Source organism: Suricata suricatta, chromosome 6, assembly GCF_006229205.1.
Source record: "Suricata suricatta isolate VVHF042 chromosome 6, meerkat_22Aug2017_6uvM2_HiC, whole genome shotgun sequence".
In the NCBI taxonomy this organism is placed as follows: domain Eukaryota; kingdom Metazoa; phylum Chordata; class Mammalia; order Carnivora; family Herpestidae; genus Suricata; species Suricata suricatta.
In genome coordinates this window covers 123,012,736-123,030,643 of record NC_043705.1, presented here as the reverse complement: position 1 = coordinate 123,030,643, position 17,908 = coordinate 123,012,736, and the positions used below count along the sequence as shown (strand labels likewise).

The following is a 17,908-nucleotide window of genomic DNA, read 5'->3' as shown; positions in this document are numbered from 1 at the left end:
AGTGTAGGAAGAGCCAAAACACCAAATAGAATAGTAAGGCAAGCCAGAAATTAGCAACAGCAAAAAGTCATTACCACATCCAGAGCTAGAAGGACCAGGGAAGAGAGTTTTACAGGGATCAAAGACTTAGAGCTGCTCAAAGGAGCTAGCAGCATGGAGGAAATGCAACATCTCCCAGAGATGCTACCTAAGGTGAGGTGAGAGAGAAGAAGAAGTATCCTGGCTTTCCCCTTCTTCCTGATGCTTCTGCCAGTGCTCTTATGACTGAACCAACCAGAGGTCAGCTGACAGGGAAATACAGCCTGGTGGAATCATCTTCCTATGATTTAGATCAGAGCAAAGCAGAATTAGGGAGAGAAGTGAATTGGAGACCATAAGGCAGACAAGTGCCTCACTGGTGCTTTTATATTTCACAGTGCTTTCACCTTGGTGTGTGTCTTTTAAAATCTATGGGCTGGTCAATTTGCTTGCTCTTTCCAGAAATTTTAAAGTTGGGTTTCAGCTCTTGTCCATCAGTGCTCTGATTTTTTTCTCCCATTTTTCAACTCTGCTTTTTCCTTTACCTTTCTGAGAGATTGCCTCAACTTAATCTTCCAAAATGTCCATTGAATTTTCAATTTCTGCTATCATATTTTAAATTTCTAAGAGCTCTCTCTTATTCTCTGAGTGCCTCTCTTTCTAAAAAAAAAATAGCACCCTGATATTGTTTCCTGGTATCTTATTTTGCTGAGACAAGGTGTTTTTTGTAAGTTTTCTTTTACTTACATTGCATTTTACTTATATCGAATTCCTTTTAACAATATTAATTTTGATTTATTTCTTTCTCTTTCATATTACAAGATTTTCTTAAACTCTTGGTTATCTTTAGCTGTCTATTTATATTTAAGGGTGAGCCATGAAAGAGGGTATCTAGAAGTTCTGTGTGCATGGGAACTTGTCTAGAGGTAGACTTTATTGTAGTGTAAAAACATGTCAAGCTAGCTTTTTCAAAGGGCTATACTAATCTGGAGGTTGTATCTCTTAGGCTTATCAGTTTCATTAAAGAATTCTCCTTCAGTGGGTAAGGTTTGGCGATGGCTGGAACGGCGGGGGGGGGGTGTTCATTTGAGTTGAAGTGATCTGTTGACAGACTTTCAACCAATCCTGACATCATCAACTGCTTGGCATCCCTATCTCCAGAGGTAACTACTGTCTCCAATTCTAGAATCTCTGTACTGGAATTCTTTGTTTTACTGGAGCTACCTGCCCTGATCCTGTGCACACTCTAGTTTTAGTTTCTCAGATCTGTTGAATCGGTTACCCTTTTCCAGCTTCTGAAATTTTGGCGTTTGTCATCTACTATTTCCTTCCTGTACTCTTTCCACTTGTAAGTTTATGCCTTAAAAATTTCTTTTATTGTTGTTTTGGTAGGGATTTTAGAAGGAATGTGTGGTTTACCAGAAGGTTCCCTGGATTGTTGAATCTCAGTACCACACAAATGTTCAAAGATGGTGATGACATCTTGTTTGGTATGTTTGTTTGTTTGGTAGTGACAGGGGTGGGAGGGTAATATTGTTATATTCAAAGCAAGGAAGAAAGAGAGTGTGTGTTGGAGAGAGAGATCTATCATATTTCTCGGTCCCAAATGCTGTAGCTCCTTTGGAAATTACTGTTCGGTTATAGATTCTCTTCCAGTGGCTACTTTTTCTTGATTTACTAACTTAGTGCTCACTCTCTTCCCCTCACAGACATACCTGCCTTTTGTGATTCCTTAAAAGCAAATATATACAAGCAACGTACATTGACAGTAATACTAAGAAAATGGTTGCTTTTTTTTTTTACAGGCTTGTCATACTAGTGTATGAAGACCTTTTTCTATTTTATGTCTAAGGCTAAACTCCTCTAATACAGATTATAGTCCAGCTTCACTGTGAATATACAGGAATATCATCTAGGGATCCTATTTCCACTATAAGTAGAAATTTAGTTTTTTTAAAAATATAATTTATCATCAAACTGGTTTCCATACAACACCCAGTGCTCATCCCAACAAGTGCCCTCCTCAGTGCCCATCACCTACTTTCCCCTCTCCCCCACCCAAAGTTTAGGTTTTAAAGTCGATTTTTTTAAAAGCCAAGTCGACTCTGTTTAAGGTTTGAGGATGGGTTATTTAAATAAAAATAATGGGAGCTATTTGCGTCCTGATAGGTTATTTGTAATTTATCACAGTGCAGTGGTAGCAATTTAAAATCCTTTCTAGAATCTGCTAAGACTCTTTTATTGTAAAACAAAATATTTCAGAAAAAAAGTTAAAAGTCATTTGAGGATGTAAAACATGTTAAGAAGGCCCCAGTGTGGGGCTCAGTTACTGGTCTCCTCTGAATGTGATCCAACCCCCGGTTATCTCCGGGGTTGCAGACTGCGTTACTCTAGAGCCAAAGGGAGTCCAGCTGGGAAAGGGCTCTAGAAGAGAAGGCAGTGTTCCTGACTGTGAACTAGGGCAGTGAACTTGGGCTGAGAAAGCCTTTGGCCATGTCCCTTGGGCTTCCTCTATTGTAAAACCAGATATTTGGGCCACCACCTCGAGAAGCTTTCCCATTCCCGGGTTTCTGGTCTTAACATGCTGAGAGTGTTTTTCTAATTTAGAATTGTCCTCCTCTGGGCATGGAATGTACATATCCCTTACTGAAAAATCACAGGTGCCCCCGGCCCCCATTTAAGGAGACTTTTATGACAGTGTACTATTCTGCTGCTTGTAACATTATAACAGGAAAGGCTCTTGGGAAATTTTCATTACTCCAGGTTTAAAAAAACAAAGGACCAACTTCAGCTTTGAAGTGGCCACTATTCTATGATATGTAACTGTTTATATATGAAAAATTCACCTTTGTATACATAAATCCCGTAATTGTAGTTTTCTGTGTTGCGTTTGCATTAGCAAAGATACAGCTGCGAGTGTACTTTTGCAAACACAAAATTAGAGCCTAGTTTTGAAGAGTGGATCAGAACTGTTTTTTAGTATTTCTCCAGTTAATCTCAGACATGGATTTTTTTGTTGTTAAAGAAAGGTGTTCCAGTTGTTAAGAATGTGTAGAGTCCATTTTTTAATGAAATAATGCTGCCTCCTTAGTGTTTTGGCTTTCCAGTTCAGTTTCATGCTTCTTAATGCCACCTCTGTTCTTGACTTGGGGTAGAATTTGGTAAATGCTGTTTTTATTTCTAACCAGGTATTCTGAGCAGCGGGTGATTTTATAACCTTGAATATTTGCTCGTTTGAGGTTAGCGGGCCACCCATAGCTTGTTTTTTCTCCTTATTTAAAAGTTGAAAATTTAACTAATTAAACAAATATTCTGGCAGTGATTGGTGCACAGCGGTATTGTTAGGGAGGTGGGATGTGTATTTGGGCATTTCCTCTCTTCCAGGTTTACCTCTGACACTCAAAAATGAAATGGGAAGCTTGAGAGCAGCCGATTTATCCAGCCAAGGTATTGGAACAGAGACAAGTTTAATAAATCATTGTTTAGATAGGCCACGCATTACATTTTGGAAAGTCCAAAATGTTGAAAAACAACACTCTCAATGAGGAGATGGCCTAGCAGTAAAGCTGTCTAATCCAGCTTGTATTCTGCCTCTGGTTTTGCACCCGAACAGTGTGGGAAGTGACATCAGTTGAAAAGTTATCAGCTCGTCAATAAAATCTTGGCCAGACACTTCAACCCCTCTTGTCTTAACACTGTATCATGTAATTGACTCTGTGTACTCTGACTGAGATTTTTAAAAATTAGCTCTTCAGTGAAAGAAAAAACCCGCATCTGCTGGACAAAAGCTGTGTTGGCCCCGCTTCTGGTGAGATAGTGCCCAGGAAGTTTTTGTGTCTGCGAAAGAGAGAGAGAGAGAGAGATGCATCAGAATAGAGGAGACTTGAGACTCTTCGCTCCTCCCCGCCCCAGCCGTCACCCCTTTTTGTCTTCACCCCCTTTCTTTAAGGCCAGCCAGGGAATAATTTGTCCGAATGAAAAGGCCCTTTCAGGCACTGGAGAGCTTTGCTAATTGTATTTGAAAGAGTAAAAGCAAACCACAAGTTGGCTTTTAACAGCAGAAAAATAATGAGTTCACATGCCAACATATTAATAAGATTAGTTGTATGAGGAAAATGTAATCAGGCAGACAGCGGCACTACAAGAGGAATGGCTTATTAAAAACCCTTCTTTCTTCTAGCTAAAGAAATATTGCTTGGCATTCAGAACACATTTAAATAAAGATGTACTGAGATCTAAAATGTGGTTACTTTCCTTTTCTCGAAATAAAGAGGAAGATTGCTTTGAAATTGTGTATGCTTATAACTTTTAAATCTCTCAGTTGTGCCAAGTTAGAATGTTTTGAAAACTTGGGAATCTCTTGATGAAAGTGCTTTTTTGTTTGGTTGTAATTAATTATCCACTTGCTTGTGATTTTCACATATTGGCAGGTGTGGATTGCTTCATTGCAAAAATACTATTTTTTTGCAGAGCAGGTGCAATCTGAAAATGTTGAAGGAAGAACCACAGGACCTATGAAGAAGGACTTTTCCAAGCAGTAGGCTTCATTTTGACCTTTTGAAAGACAATCATTGTGTTTTCCAATTCCATTATGTACAATGATGTAATTTCAGTTAGAAAGATATTTTGCAATATGGGTGACAATATGCTCAAATATGCATGACTAAAATAGCAATGCAGTGTGGAAATATGCTTCACAATTGAAAGGCTAAGCTGTTTTACTTTTTTTTTTTCCACTTCTATTATCACTGAATGGAGTAGAGGGCATTTTAGTACATTTGGCCAAATTCTTCACAATGAAAACACAATTTAACTTCTTTTTAAAAAAATGTTTACTTATTTTTAGGAGAGAGGGAGAGAGATAGAGCACAAGCAGAGAAGGGCAGAGAGAAGAGGGAGACACAGAGTCTGAGGCAGGCTCCAGACTGAGCTGTCAGCACAGAGCCGGATGCGGGCTTGAACTCCCGGACTGTGAGATCGTGACCTGAGCTGAAGTCGGACGCTTACCCAACTGAGCCATCCAGGCACCCCTTAACTTCTTTTTAGAATTGTCAGGTCATGTAAAATACGGGCTGTGTGTACATGACCAATTCAGCTTGCAGGAGAACATGCATCGGCTCCAACAATTATACTCCTTAGTGTAAGTGAAGGAGCACATGGCAAAGTTGTAGAGGATGAAAGCTCTGATTGTTCTGGTTTTTTGCTTTCCCCCCTGGTTCTCCTGCAGCTCAGGGTCTCAGCATCCATCTTTTTCTACTTGGTGAGGAACTCATTTACACAAAGATACTAGGGTTCAGCTGATGAACCTTATCAGGATATCACATTTAAAGGAAGAATCTAGAAAAGGAAGACTCAAGAAAAGGAAGACTCACATAAATGAGCCTAAAAGTGGTATATTGCTGTCAGGAGGAGCCTGACATATGCAAGAGCCTCAGGTGCAAGAGCCTCCCATGGGCCAGGACTCACTCTTCAGGAAACATAGCTTTAGTGAGATCCCCTCCATGGCTAGAGCAGCACAGTGATTTCAGAACTTCAGCTCCCGTACACGAAGCCTCGCTCTATTTCACGAATAGAGCAAGCCGGGTCTCACATAATTTGATGGGAGCCGGAAGAGAATGCCCGTGTGTTCAGCCTTCCAGCTTGGGAGAAGGGAGGTGGCAGGCCTGGCCAGCTTCGCTGGCCACCGGACTTACACAAGACTCTGGTGTTTGATGCTGACAGCAGCCACAGGTTTTTAAAGTCCAAGGCTAGAGTTCTGGTTCATGAGGCCTGGCCATTGATGATGTTGTCCGTGTGGGTGGATGTGGTGGAGGAGCCCAAGGTAGTGGTTCAATAAATATTAATTAATGGGCATTAAAACAATTGGTGACCTTGGGGCATGCCACCTTGTGTGCCATAGACTTTAATCTGTGAAATGGAGAAAACCACACTGAGTTGTTCTTGGAAGTTATGAAAAATGATTGTAAAGGGGTTTTATAAGCTTAAGCGCTTTGAGTGGTAGTGTCCAAAGAAAACAGCCCCAGTAGCTGGAGCAGAAGATCCCACAGCCCTGTAGGCAGGGAGCAGTAGCAGTTTTAAAGGACATCCTTCCTGGGGTCCAGCCAGTTGTTAAAAGAGAGGAACTAGAATAATATATTGATAGGGACCCAGTCCTCTTCCCAGTTGTGAAATTTGAAAGTAGCTGAAGCTGTAAGAAATTATTTTGGATTAGTATTTATCTTCTGATTATTTCCTCCCTGGAGTGAATTTGCTTCATTTTGTAAAGTTCTAAAAATCTTGCTCCCACAGGCTGTGATTGGAAGTAGGGAGGAAATGAACAGGGGATTCCTGCCTGCCTTCCTTCCTTTCTTTTTTTCTTTTGGTATAATAAACAATGTGACAATTGGTCTACATTCGGAGATCTTTATTATTTCCTTTGTTCTCTCCTTTTTCTGTTATCTCTGTGTGAGATAATTACTGACTCACTGAAGTCAGATGGCTGTGTTTTTATTCTATCATAAAGACCTTGAAGATTTGATTTCATTAGCAAATGGCCCTGTGTCAGCTTTGCCCGGTGCTGCCATACAAATTATATGCATTTCACTTTTGTGACATTTTTGCTTTTCTGTACTCAGAAGTGACATACATTTATGTCAGTCCTATGTCCAAAAATTTACTGGGTAAAACAGATTTCAGACATAGCTTATGTGCTCTCTGGGTACACGTGTATTTTTATGGACCACTTGACCGGGTTTATCACCATGCATATGGTTAAGGCTGAAGATGGTTATTGTTTGAATCTGCACGGATACCATCAAGCATTCATCAAGCCCTTCCTTTGGTCAAGTGGTCCTGTGAGGACAATTTAGTGTCTGTGTGGGTGTCTGTGGAAGGTTAGGTAAGAAGAGATGGGGACAGATGAGCCTCCTAAGTGAAGCTAAGTGACTCCAAGCTTAGAAGTTGGAATGCCATTAGACACAGTTAGGGAATAGTGAGCAAAATAACCTGGTTGGACCAGAGGGATTTCACAGGGGAGTTGTTTGGAAAGGTCTCGTTCTGTTTTGAAATTTGCTCCTTCCTTGGCTGCCAAGACACCCCTGCCTCCAAGTTCTCTGCCTACTGTGGTCCTCCCTAGTGTCCTTTCATGAATCCTCTTTTTCACTTGCTCCACAAATATTGGTGTTTCCCAGGGTTCTTCCCTTGGCTCTTTTCTCTCTAAACACTATTTCTGGGCAGCACATCCACTTGTCTGGGCGGGATGTTCATCTCCATATGCATAGCTCCTTAATTTATATCTCCAAATGCAGTCTCTCTCCTGAGCGGCAGGGCCCGGCTTCCAATTTCCCATTGGCACCTCCATCCGAATAACACGGTATCTGCCTGCCTCATTTTTTTTGGGGAACTGCTCCATTGCAGCACTTCGCTGGAACAAGCAGAAAGGGGAGTCAAGGAGGATGGGAACGTGAATTCAATGAACTTGTTCTACATGCAGAAGGAAGTAGGAGACTAGAGTCAAAAAGAGATTTTCAAGGATTTTGAAAGTAGAGCAGCTCCAGGTGATGACAAGGTCTAGGGTCTTGCTCCTCAAAGGGTGGTCATGGAGGAGCCACATCAATATCAACTGGGAGAAGGTAGAAATGAGGAATCTTGGTGCCCCATTCCTCAAACCTACCGAATCAGGATCTGCATTTGAACATGGTAAACCATACGCACATTAAAGTCTGAGAAGCACTGGTCTAGGGTAGGTGCATGAGAGTGAGTTGAAATTGAATGCAGATGAAATTTATCAGATAATGGCAGTCAGGAAACCAAGAGTCTATGGTGTTGGATGAATGAATAATGCACAGGGACCTTGAAATTGCCCAGTATGAATGCAAGAACGTGGGTGGAGAGGAAGAATGTGAGCTGACTGCCAACCTCCTTAATGCATTCATTATGCCCTGGGAGTGGGGGAGGTCCTTGCATCAGATGACAGTGATATTTGACAGAGAATTTTTGACATCTTAGTTCTTTGAGAACACAGTCTCTAATTAGGACTTTCCCCCTATAAGTTCCCTGTCTCAGCTCTTAAAATAGCATAGCAGGTTCTTAAATGATGAATTGGCTTTATGAGCAGTGGACTTAATGAGGCTAAGCCCTTTTTTTCTGGCTTTATTTCAATTTACAATTTGTCTTTTCTCCTTCTTCTTCTTCTTCTTCTTCTTCTTCTTCTTCTTCTTCTTCTTCTTCTTCTTCTTCTTCTTCTTCTTCTCCTCCTCCTCCTCCACCTCCTCCTCCTCCTCCTCCTGCTCCTGCTCCTCCTCCTCCTCCTCCCCATTCTCTCTCTTCTTTTCACAGCCCTAGAGCTCACTTTAACAATCGAAGGATCTGGTATCCAATATTACCTCCCCTCCCTTTGATCCATTCTCCTGACAATTAAAAATGTGTTTGCTAGGACAAACTTTTGCATTTTTTTTCTTCCTCCTGATAGGCAGATAACATCTTGGAAATCTTATGTTAGAGAAGTCATGTTAGACTTTGAAAGAAGAGGCTGATATCCTTGTGTTCTATCGCTGCACCTTAGGGAGGTGCCTTGATTGATAAGCAAGTTAACATTGATGATGGTGCTGGTTTGGAGTTGGGAGACTTGAGTTCTGATGTTAGCTCTTGAGATCTGTGTGACTTCAAGTGAATCAGGCAATGGTTGTGGGCTTCAGTTTCTCATTTATACAATATGCTGGTTGGACTGTATGAGCTCTAAATTCCCCCATGTTGTGGAATTTTGTAATTCTGTAATTCTTTTGGGCTGTACCCAGGAGTTTCTTCTATTGTGGCCAATATATTTATTGAGCTCAGTGTTATTCTTCCTTTCAAACTATTGGGGCTACTGGCATGATTCAAAATCATGACACATCTGCATCTAGAACACCCTCACTGTTTTGGAACTTTCTTAAGACTAATGAGTCTCCTCACATTAGCAGAGTATGTTAGCTCTATAGGTTTTAAAAAAGAAATAGAATATCTTTTAATTGCCCAAGGGAATGAAACATTCTTCTTAATGAGAGAGACTTAAGAAGACCAGTGTCTTCAAAATGCATAATAAGATGTAGCATGATCCAAATTTGTGAAAACTATGGGGCATTTCTTGAAATTTGAAGACTTAACTGAATTCCCAAACTGTAGACCTGAACATATACTTTCAGGATAATTACAAGGAATGACTATTTTTTCCTGGTAGTTAGTAAGCACATGAAACTCATTATTTGCATAGTTTCCAAAGGCTGTCTTAAAATGTGTTTCAGAATGATTTAGATAAGTTCATTATGATGGATTCCAAATGGGATTGAGAGTGTGTTGATAATTTGCTATGGTATCCTATTCTTTAAGGTTGATATTTAAGATCTGTGTCTTTTAAAAAGTTATTGATTTAAAAATTTAAAAAATTTTCAATTGATGATAGAAGACACAGAACTAGACTGGACAAAACATGAATGTTGACCTGATTGTTAGGTATTTTCATATGTTCTAATAGCACAAACTGTGGAAAATTTCCACTATTTTCCAGGCTGGAGTTGTTTATTTAGGGAACAGATTAGTAAAGGAAAAAATATTTTAAGGGAGAGAGAGATAGACAGAGACAGAGAGACAGAGACAGAGAGACAGAGAGACAGAGAGAGAGAGAGAATGTTAAGCAAGCCCCATGCTCAGTGTGAAGCCTGATGCAGGGCTCAATCCCATGACCCTGAGATCATGACCTGAGTCAAAATTCAGAGTCAGATGCTCAACTAGCTGAGCCACCCAGGATCCCCAATAAAGAAAACTTTTTATGTGGGAAATTTAAAATATATATAAAAAGAGGGGGTTTGGTGTAGTGAAGCTCTATGTCCCCACCACTTTGTTTCCACAATTACCAACTCTATGTAATTTCATCTATAAACTTTCCTCACCTTCACCCCCAACCCCTGATTATTTTGAAGCAAATCCAAAGGTGTCCTCAATTCATCATATTTTAGTTTGTATCTAAAAGATAAGACTCTACTATTTTATACAAGTATACAATGCCATATCATTAAGTACATTATCATGCTATACATTATAACCCTAGAACTTATTCACTTATAACTGAAAGTTTGTACCTTTTGACTAACATCTCCCTATTTCTTCCATCCCCAGCCCCTAGCAATCACCATTCAGCTCAGTTTCTATGAATTTGACTTTCTTAGAGTCTACTTAAGTGTGAAATCATAGAGCATTTATCTTTCTCTGTCTGGCTTAGTTTGCTTAGCATAATGCCCTCTGGGTTCCTCTATATTGTCGTCACAAATGGCAGGATTTCCTTCTTCTTTATGGCTGGATAATATTTCATTGTATATCTATCAGTCTCTTTATCTGTTCATTCATTGAGGGATACTTAGGTTTGTGTGTGTCTTGGCTATTGTGAATAATGCTGCAATGAACATAGGGTGACAGATACCTCTGCAAGATAGTCCTTCGGACATATACCCAGAAGTGAGATTGCTGGATCATATGGTATGTTTTTGAGGAATCTCAAATGTTTCCCATAATGACTGTACTAATTTACAATCCCACCTACAGTGCATAAGTGTTCCTTTTTCCTCCACATCCTTGACAATATTTGTTATCTCTTGATTTTTGTTTCATTTTTGTTTTTTTACTTTTTATTTTTTTAATGTTTATTTATTTTGAGAGAGAGAGAGAGAGAGAGAGAGAGAGAGAGCGAGGGAGGGGCAGAGAGAATGGGAGAAAGTGAGAATCCCAAGCAGGCCCCATGTTCTCAACTCAGAGCTCAATGAGGGCTTGATCTCAAGAACTGTGAGATCATGACAGAGTTGGACACTTAACTGAGCCACTGAGGCATCCCTTGGTTTGTTTTTTCATTTTTTTTTAAAGTTTATTTATTTTGAGAAAGAGAGAGCGAGTGAGCGAGTGCAAGAGCAGGAGAGGGATGGAGAGAGAGGGAGAGATAGAATCCCAAGCAGACTCCATGCTGTCAGCACAGAGCCTGAAGTGGGAGTTGATCTCCCAAACCATGAGGTCATGACCTCAGCCAGAATCAAGAGTCAGATGCTTAACCGCCTGAGTCATGGGGGTGCTCCTTGTTTTTTAAGTAATAACCATCCTAAGGATTGTGAAGTGATATCTCACTATGGTTTTGATTTACATTTCTCTCATGATTAGTGATGTTGAGCACCTTTTCATGTATCTTTTGGCCATCTGTATGAACTGTTTGGGGGAAAATGTCTATTTGGGTCCTTTGCTCATTTCTAAATTAGATTATTATTATTCTCTGTTGACTTTTATGAGTTCCTTATATATTTTGGATATTAACCCCTTAACAGAAAATATTTTCTCCAATTCCATGTGTTGCCTTTTCATTTTGTTGCTATCTCCTTTGCTGTGCAGAAGCTTTTTGGTGAAATATAGTCTCACTTGTTTGTTTTTGCTTTTGTTGCTTGTGTTTTTGACATCATACCAAAAAAAAAAAAAAATCATTGCCAAGACCAATGTCCAGGAACCTTTTCTCTATGTTTTCTTCTGGTAGTTTTATGGTTTCAGCCTCACATTTTGAGTTAATTTTTGTAAGCATTGTAAGATAGAAAGTCAATTTCATTCTTTTACATGTGGATATCAGTTTCCCCAACACCCATTTATTAAAGAGAATATCCTTTCTCCATTGTGTATTTGTGGCTCCTTTGTCAAAGATTAGTTGATCATATATGTGTGGGTTTATTTTTAGGCTCTTGATTCTGTTGTATTGACTTCTGTGTCTATTTTTATGCTAGTACCACACTGTTTTGATTAGTAGAGTTTGGTAACGTGGTTTGAAATCGGGAAGTGTGATGCTTCTTGCTTTGTTCCTTTTTCTCAAGATTGCTCTGGCTGTTTGTTATCTTTCTTGGTTCTATGCAAATTTTAGGATAGTTTTTCTGAACATTGCCACTGGAATTTAATTTTTTAATTTTTTTATTAAAAAATTTTAAATGTTTTTTTATTTATTTTTGAGAGACAGAGACAGAGAGACAGAGTGGAGGAGGGACAGAGAGAAAGAGAAACAGATTTTGAAGCAGGCTCCAGGCTCTGAGCTGTCAGCACAGTTGTGAGATCATGACCTGACCTGATGTCAGATGCTTAACTGACTGAGCCACCCAGGTGCCCCACCATTGGAATTTTAATAGACATTACATTAAATCTGTAGGTTGCTTTGGGCAGTATGGGCATTTTATTTTATTATTAAATTTTTAAAATGTGTATTTATTTTTGAGAGAGATACAGACAGAGAGAGACAGAGAGACAGAGAGAGACAGAGCATGATTGGGGGAGGGACAGAGAGAGAGAAAGAGGGAGACAGAATCCCAAGCAGGCTCCAGACTCTGAGCTGTCAGCAGAGAGTCCGATGCGGGGTTCGAACTCATGAACCTTGAGATCATAACCTGAGTTATATCTGATGCTTAACTGACTGAGCCACCCAGGTGCCCCATTATGGGCATTTAAACAATATTATTTTTTTCTAACCATGAACAGACAGGATATTTTCCATTTATATGTGTCTTTTTCAGTTTCTTTGTATCAATCTCTTACAGTGCACAGATCTTTCAGTTCCTTGGTTAAATTTATTCATTCCTAAGTAGTTTATTGTTTTTGATGCAAATACTCTTATTTCTATTATCATAAATTTGTTTTACCTGCTCTTAAACTCATACGGCACGTGCTGTATAAATGGAATCATACAGTATATACTCTGTGTCTGGCTTCTTCCACTCATAGGCTGTTAGGGAGAGATTTTTCATAATGTTTATGTATTAGTTCATTTTTCTCTTCTTAAAATTGCTGAGTAATATTATTATATAAATACACCATAATTTTACAATTTATTCTCCTGTGGATGAGAACTTTTTTTTCAGGTTGGGACTATTATGACTAAGGCTGCAGTGAGCATTCTTGTACAAGTCTTTTTGTGGACATACGTTTTCATTTTCATTGGGTAAATATCTAAGAATGAAATTTCTGTCTCATAGCATAGGTGTATGTTTAACTTTCTAAACATACATGCATGAGAGTTACAGGTGTTCTAAAATCTCATCTACACTTGGTGTTGTCAGAGTTTTACTTTTAGCTATTCTGATGGGGGTAGGATGGTAGCTCATTGTGGTTTTAAACTGTATTTGCCTGGTGACTAGTGATTTTGAGCCTCTTTTCATGTGCTTGTTGGTTTACTTTACTTTTGTGACCTGTCTGCTGAAATGTTTTGCCCAGTCTTAAATTGGGTTGTTTATTTCTTTTGTTATTAGTTTTAAAAGTTCTTTTTAAGTATTCTGAATGTAAGTCAGAAATATGTGTAATGAACATTTTCTTTCAATTTTTCACTTCTTGATATTTTTGATGATCCTTTTTGATGGCAGATTTTTTTTTATATTGATGAAGTCTTTTTTTTTAAATGTTTGGTGGTTTTTTGTATTCTCTTTAATAAAACTTGCTAATCCCAATGATACAAAGATATTCTGTTTTCTTTCACAGCTTTATAGATTTGGCTTAAAAATTTATTTTAATGTTTATTTTTGAGAGAGAGAGAGAGAGAGAGACAGAGCATGAGCAGGGGAGGGGCAGAGATAGAGGGAGACACAGAATCTGAAATAGGCTCCAGGCTCTGAGCTGTCAGCACCGAGCCCAATGAGGGGCTTGAACGCACAAGCTATGAGATCATGACATGAGCTGAAGCTGGACGCTTAATTGTCTGAGCCACCCAGGCGCCCCTATAGTTTTAGCTTTTATGTTAAATCTGTAATCCATATCAAATGAATTTTTCTATATGCTGAGAGATAGAAATCAAGTTTTAGTTTTCTTCTCATATTTTTTTAAAATTAATTTGTCTCATTACCACGTGTTGGAAAGATTCTGTTTTTCCCACTGTCAATGAAATGCCTTGGTCAAAACTCAGATAATGATATTAGTGTGGAGTTTGGATTCTACTCTCTACCTTTATTTGTCAGCATATGTACCAATTCTATACTGTTTTGAATACTGTGGCTTTACAGTAAGTCTTGAAACCTACTAATACAAGTCCTCTAATTTGCTTTTCTCTTTCATGGAAGTTTTGCATGTCTTAAGTTCTTTCTTTTTTCTGTATACATTTTAGAATCAATTTGTCAATTTCTAAAAAAACAAAACAACTTCCTGGGACTTTTGATTTGCATTGTATTGAGCTACAGACCGATTTTGGGAAAAACTGATATCTTAAAAACATTAAATCTTCCTATCTGTGAATATGTTATATCTTTCCATTTATTTCAGTCATCTTTAATTTTTCTCAGTAGTGTTTGTAGTTTCTGTGTAGAGGTTCTGCATGTCTTTGATTAAACTTACTGCTAGTAATTTTGTGTCTTCTGATACTGTTGTAAGCAGAATAAAAAATTCATTTTCAATTTTTGTTGATAGGATATAGGCGTACAATTGGTTTTTGTATGATGACTTTGTATTGTTTCTGTTCTTTAGATTGAGATATTTACTATATATCAATCTTTTAAAAATCAATTAATATTAATTAATTTTAATTTTAAATTATTTTTTTAACATTTATTCATTTTTGAGAGACGGAGAGAGACAGAGCACAAGTGAGAGAGGGGCACAGAGAGAGAGAGGGAGACATAGGATCTGAAGCAAGCTCCAGGGTCTGAGCTGTTAGCACACAGCCCAAACTGGGGACTTGAACTCACGAACCATGAGACCATGACCTGAGTCGAAGTCAGTCACTTAACCGACTGAGTCACCCAGGTGCCCCACTATTGATATACTTTTAAGATCATGAATTCAATTTGCTTTTAAACTTTCCAGTGTATATTTCTTTTTCCAATATCATACTTTTAGTTCAGAATATCCACTTGTTCTTTTTTAAAGCTTACATTTCTTTGCTGATTTCTCATTTGATCTTTCTTTTTGGTAATCTTTTTCTTTAAGTCTTTGAACATATATAAAGCTGTTTTAGGGGCGCCTGGGTGGCTCAGTTGGTAAAACATCCGATTTCGGCTCAGGTCATGATCTCATGGCTTGTGGGTTCGAGCCCTGCGTCGGACTCTGTGCTGAGAGCTCGGAGCCTGGAACCTGCTTCAGATTCTGTGTCTCCCTCTCTCTCTGCCCCTCCCCTGCTCATGCTCTGTCCCAATCTCTCTCTCAAGAATAAACTTAAAAAAAATTAGAAAAATTAAAAAATAAAGCTGCTTTAAAGTTCTTATCTGCTAATTTTAATATTTGGATCATTTCAGGGTCACTTTTCTTCACTATTTTCTTGACTATAGATCATCTGTCCTGCCCCTGAAAATCTAGTATTTTTTTTGAGTTTGTAATGGATATTGTGGATGATATGTTCTAGAGATTGTATTCAGTTATGTTCCTCTGAAGAGTGATTTTTGTCCCAGCAGGCAGTTAAATTACTGACCTACCCCTTTGGACTTTTGGAAGCTTGGTTTTATTTTTTATTAAGGTGACCTGTTTTGGATTACTTTCAGTTTTATGATGAATCCTTCATCTCTTGTTATAGAGTTCACTTCTAAGGTGTGGGCCATATGGCGTTATACTAGAAAGCCTGAGATATTTCTCAAGGTACAAACTCCAAACCCTCTTCTGTGCAGATGGCAGCGATTTAAATGTTCTTAGCTTCTTCAGCTTTCCAGATGCTGCTTTCTACTGGGGTCCTTGGTGTCTCTCGTGTGTGTGCAGTTTAGGAATCAGTTAAGGACAGCACAAGTTTATGGACAGGTTGGAGTGCTCCCTTCTCTGGAATGCTTTGTGGGTCCCTTCTGCCCAGGGTTTACTCCCTCACTGTAGGTCCTCACTGTCAGCTCTGACCTCTAAAGCCTAGGAGGCTGTGACTTTCTGCTTAAGTCCTAGATACCCCATGTCTCCTGGACAAGGAGAACCCTTAGAGGAAAACTGTGTATATTTAGTTCTCATGAAAAGTGGTCCCTTTGTTCAAGGATCAAATCTCCTCTATTTCCGGCCTCTTTGTGGTCACTTCCCATTGTCTTCAATTAGTTCTTTTTAAAGTTTTTTGTTCAGAGAGTTTGATTGCTTTTCGAAAAATGAATTTGATACAAACTACTCTACCAGTACTGGAACTCCCTTTTTAAAAACATAGGATAATCCTGTTACCACACCTGAAAGTTTCCCATAATTCCTTAATTTTGTCTAATAAAGTGTTCAAAATTTGTAGGGAATTAAGCTTTTTGTGGGGGAGATAATATTTAGTTTCACTGTGTGTGTGTGTTTTATAGCAAACTTGATGGGAAAAAAATGTATAAAGAAAAAACGTTTGGGGGCCTGGGTGGCTCAGTTGGTTAAGCGCCCTATTCTTGATTTTGGGTTACATTATGATCTCATAGTTGGTGAGTTCGAGCCCTGCATTGGGCTCTGTTCTGACAGTGCAGAGCCGGTTTAGGATTATTTGTTTCACTCTTTTTCTGCCTCTCATGCTCACACTCCCTCTCTCTCAAAAAAATATTAAGAAAAAAGTTCATTCATTCACTGGCTGAGAATTATATTGTTAGTTTCAGCATGAGACTCCTGTATTGGTGTCAAAACCTGGAAGTGTTTCTCTTAGTAGTAGCGGCTGAATCAACTTTATGGCAATCTCAACTACATCAGACCCAGTCAAAAGCAAAGAAGTATGTGAAAAAGGTTTTTGAGCAGCTCAAACAGACATATAATTTATTAATTTTATTATAGGAGACTCTCTCAAATATTCAGTCAGAAACTGTTTACCCCCATTTTAAGGATAGTTTAATGAGCTTTGTGATTTCTTCCCCCAGCTTACAGAACATTAATAGTAGTAAGTCTGAGAGAAGAAGATGGTGTCTAGAAGTAGACACAGTGAAAGTTGCAGGGAGTGACAGGTGACATAGAGTTTACTCAAGTGAGTACAGTGTCTGTGTGAGATGCAGGGATGGATTCTAGGAAAACTAAGGTGCCTACCATATGGTTTGTGCATCCAGGGGCTTGTGGAATGTTGGGATAAGGAGGCATGCAAAAGAGTAATATAGACTGGTGAGTGAGATAATGCATGCGCTAAGTGCACTCGTGGAAGAAAGGAGGAATTGGGTGGCTCAGGGAAGGATGCACCAAGAAGTTTGAGTGGCTCGCAGAGGCTTGATGTGTCCATTACGATCCTGGGAAGAAAAAAAAGACACATTGAAAGGAAATGAAAGAGAACCTAAGAAAGGGACTATTCCAAAGGTAAGTGTGGAGTTAAGGAAAGCCAACAAAAGATGGCAAAGAACCCCAGGACCTGCAAATGTGGGAAGCTGTTACAGCCCCTAGACCAGGAGGGGCAAGGGGAGGGAGAGGCTTCTAGCACCATGAGGTCTGTGGCTGTTGGGGAGAACCACCTGTGGCAGCTCATGTCCTGACCTTTATCTCCTTCTACCCTCTCATCTGTTGAACCAACCAGAAGCCAGAGGCCAAGGGGACTCAGTTGATGTTGTCCATATATGTCAGCCTCCTAGGGCACAGAACTGGTTGAAGAAGGGTGGAAGGTGGATCTGGAGGGGGTAATCTGGGAATATCCTGTAAAGTTGAGTAGGAGTCTGCTTTGGATGAGATAAGACCCATGTGGAGGGCATTCCAAGCCCAGGGGCTAATGTGTAAAGGTACTTCATGGCATGTTCAGAGAATCCAAGAGATTTTGTAGAGCAGGCATAGAGATCGTTTGAGAGTATGTTTAATAATAAAGAGTGTTATTCACCACCCTCAAACATTTAGGTTTTGTTCTTTAGCTGTTGAGGACCCTGGAATCACCAACAAGAAGGGCTAGATAAGGAGATGCAGAAGAATCAGTAGCCAAGGGAAGGAAGCATTTCAGAAAGGGAAGTGGGTTCCAGCTCATGTTCTATCAGCATGGAAGAAGTGAGATTATCTAGAAACA

The 17,908-nt window shown here is 39.3% G+C and overlaps 1 protein-coding gene and 1 long non-coding RNA gene across 3 annotated transcripts in view; both read left to right on the top strand.

The window, feature by feature from the left end:
• Window positions 1-17,908, top strand: part of NPR3 (natriuretic peptide receptor 3) — a 69,551-nt gene that overhangs the window by 33,752 nt on the left and 17,891 nt on the right. The gene's annotated exons all lie outside the window — the stretch shown is intronic.
• Window positions 1,262-3,696, top strand: LOC115293834. The gene is made up of 2 exons (XR_003909623.1): window positions 1,262-1,366; window positions 3,403-3,696. It is a non-coding gene; the product is annotated as an uncharacterized LOC115293834 (long non-coding RNA).